Below are 3,967 nucleotides of genomic sequence, written 5' to 3' on the forward strand. Positions count from 1 at the left end.
TAAATGTTAAATTTTGACTTTATTTATAATATTACAGTTTCAAACAGGCGGGGACAGAGGTTATTCTTTTATACATTTTCTTAATTGTTTCAAAAACACATGTGCTGGTTACATTGTTTGCACGAGTAAATAAGTCTGAGAATGCAGATTGGGTTCTGGCTATATCACTGGCTTGGGGTATTCAATTTTTGTAGCTTTGCTTTGAGAGTGACATGGAGGATTCACCTGGCTGGGCAGTAGGAATTAAGTTGCTGGGAGGAAAAAGTAAGTATAGAAAAGAAGTGTCATCACTTGAATATTTTCTCTTCAAGTCTTAATTGACTTGAAATCCATAGGTTCATTTTTACATTCATTCATTCAGCCCAGTCCACATGCCTACAAATTAATGAACAATTACAATTTGCAATATGCACTGTGAAAGAACTGAAGTAAGATTGGACAATGGAGCAAAATGGGAAGGTGCTGGCCTGGGTGTCTGCTCAGGAAAGGTTTCACAGAGCAGGATCTTTTTGCGCACCAGTTGAAAAACGGAAGGTCCAAAGCAGTGTTTTCCACTTGCAAGGACCTAACAGAACTAACATGGGGCTTGGTGATTCTGATTTTCCAAACAGCAAGTGAGCTTGTTTGTGTCTGGGGCATAGAGAGGAGGTAGGGAGAAAGAGAGAGAATGTGGACCTGGTATCTCAACTACTTGAATTGCCATCACCTCAAAAGGCCAAGGCATGGGAATTGCAGAACAGTAGCAGGCATCATGTGATATGCATATTTAAATATTTGCTTAATTGTATGAAAAATGGGGACACGAGAAATGCCTGGACCATCTACATAAAACAAATAAGACTGACAGTTATTTAGACAAAACATTTAATGTTGAAAAACACACTGGGAAAATTAAGAATGTATTTTGAGAAATGATAGTTTGTACACAGAAAGACATTTCTGAAAAGCAAGGTACCTTTCTACAAACCACCCTACCTTTCTCCTACCAACAGAATTTCAATGAGGCTCTGAAATTTGAAGCACCAGGCAAAACTGAAAGCAGGAGTGAAGTAACATATACATATAGGTATATATGTGAGTGCCTCTTTAAATTTCTGAATAAGAAGTAGCAATATCCTCTTCATTGTTATGCTATGCAGCTAGCTAGGCACCCCTGACTTTCCTAGTGTAGATGGAAGCTTATTTCCTAGAAAAAAGTTGTGAGACTGAGCTCAGGGACTGTAGGAAGAGAAGAAGGATGGGAGTGAGATGCCCCACTGACAGGGATTAAGTTAATATGGAAATGGTGGGACCACAAGATAGAAGCATACTGAATTCACTTGGGAGAGATTAGCCTAGAGGCTGCTGGACCCATAACAGATCTTGAGTGAGCAAGGAATAAACTGGTTGTGTAATTGAAACCTTGAGATCTTTTACCCATTAGTTAAAGTCTTACTGTCTCTGGCATGCAGGAAGAGAACAGCCTTCACCTGTTAGGTGAAGCCATGCTTCTTCCCAGTTTGGGCCATGTCCAGTGACTGCTCTACACTGGGCCATAAAAGTTGGGCCATTTCTGCTCAACTTGGAACAACTCTGAACAGCCATTTCCACTCTAGGGCTCCCTGCAGTATTGGCTGGAACCGTCTTTTGAGCCTGAACCAGTTAAACTTTTCCCTTTGCTCAAACCTGCCACCTTCCCCTCCCTTTCTCAGATGTGGATCCTAAAGTCACTTAAAAAAATATGCAACTGGAGTGCTGAACACTTACAGTCTGCTACTTGAGAACCCATCCTGCAGCACTACTCTTCTAAGTCTCCATGGTGTGGCACAGCATCCTTTCCATGAGAAAGTGAAGATAGATTACACTGCTGACATCATAATGCTTCTGTGCATGACTGTTCAAGGATGTAAGGAGACGGCAATTTCCAGATGGTAATCTCAGCTTCAGGCTTATGGATTTATTGATTCTGTAACACTTGGTGAAAACACGTCCCCTTGAACACCATAAGTTACCAGAAGAAATAGTTATCTGTTCTTGGCATTGATACAGGAGAAATATAACTCCCAACCTGCTAGATGTCAGATGTGCTGAGCTTGTGTCCCCTGAAATTGAAGATAAAATTCCAAGGAACAAGGGAGGTTAAGAGTAGGAAAGGCTTATTGAGAGATAGCTCCTGAGAGACAGGCAGAGTTCCAAGTAGGTTTCCACCCAGGCCCATTGTCAGGGGTAATTTATACAGCAAAGTCACAATGTGGGTACAATGTTGGTCAAATTATAATCAATTGATAAGATTACAAGGAAAACTGCTTAGCTAATATTGAGCCAATAGGGAAACAAGTCATGTAGGAAGGGTACATGAAAAGAACAACGGCATTTTTGAGAAGGAATGTGTCTAGATGTTCTGGCCACCCAGCTGGGAGACTGATGTCTATCTGAATCCACTGGAACAGATAGTGCTAATTACAGAATAATTCCAGGTTACTGCTTATGCCTTAGGATAAGACCTACCATGTAGACCTAGCAATTGTGTCTTCATCTTGAGGCCTGGCCTTCTTCAGATCTACCTCCTGACACAATTTTGATATCTTTATTTTTCACTGACTTCTTTGAGGGCCTAGTCTCTCTCTGACTGTATATTAATTTCTAGCTAACTTAGCTTCCTATAATAACAATATATTTTCCCCTCCATTATACCCCTTCCTTTACTGCAATCATGTATTCTGGTTCTGAGAGGAGCTATAGCATGGTAAGAGCATTTGACGTTCACACTTGTGGGAATGTAAAATCATGAACACCTATGAAAAATTATTTTTTGGTGTCTTAAAGCAAACATTTTTCCAAAGCAATGTTAATCCTATGTTTTTACCCATTCATGATAATAAAAAACAAGAATGCATGTCTCTGAACAGATATGTGGAAAAATAATAGTTACAAGACATAAGCATGTTGCTATATATAGATCAAACTGACTGGACAGAGTTTACTAGATCTGTGTCAAAAAGTAGATAATTATTTCCAAATTTTTATAACCTCAAACAATACTTCACTAACATCTGTATACATAGAAATAAAATCGTTGAGTTGCATTATGTTTATTTAAATTTTTCTAGTGACAGCTACCTTGGTCTCCAAACTCCTTTAGCATTGTAGGAAAGTTATGGTTTCTTCATTTTGATCTTGTTAGGCTTTTTCATTTTTTTCCCAAAGCAAGTCAGTGAGAAATAGTATTTCATATTTCTCTAATAAATAGTGATTTTTCACATCTCTTCATATTCATTGGCCCTCCAGATTTCCTTTTGTGAGTTTTATTTTTTCTCAGGTGTTTCCCACTTTTTTACATTGGTTATTTTGTTTAATTGACCTGTAGACATTTTTGTACAGGACTCATTAGCTCTTTTATGTAGAATAAAAACCTTTCCCTAAACTTTAGTAGTACTGGAGATCAAGCCCAAGGCCTTGCTCATACTAACTGGTCTTTCTTTTTTTCTAGGCTGCAACATTTTTGATTGTGCTCTTAATTCTTTTTTTTGTTTGTTTGTTTGCATTTTCATTTAATGTTTCCAAATATAAAAAAGTAAAGCACCTTATATGAATTATCTGAAATGAGACTATGCAAATCAAGTCAATAAGTACAACAATCACTTTTTCCCTTTAGTGTTGCTGCTTTATACATCACTGTCACTGACAGAAAATGGGATAACATTCTTGGTTGGAAAATGTCATCTTTTTACAGAAACAATATGCACAGTGATTTCTGCTTTGACTACAAGTCAATTTACAATTACTTTTTGTTTTTCACTTAGGAGGTACATAGAACTGAAAAATTTAGCTGTCCAACTTTGTTCAACTACCTCAAAAGTAATCAAAACAACAGTCTCAATACTGTGAACTTTGGATGGTTGAGATAGTAGAACGCATTTTATTCTTTAATAGATTCAACTGGTTAGCCAGAAAGTGTTGGACTTTTCTTTAAATGAAAGAAATTCCC

The sequence above is a fragment of the Fukomys damarensis genome, unplaced genomic scaffold, assembly GCF_012274545.1.
Source record: "Fukomys damarensis isolate Sample0158 unplaced genomic scaffold, DMR_v1.0_HiC HiC_scaffold_16, whole genome shotgun sequence".
Lineage (NCBI taxonomy): Eukaryota > Metazoa > Chordata > Mammalia > Rodentia > Bathyergidae > Fukomys > Fukomys damarensis.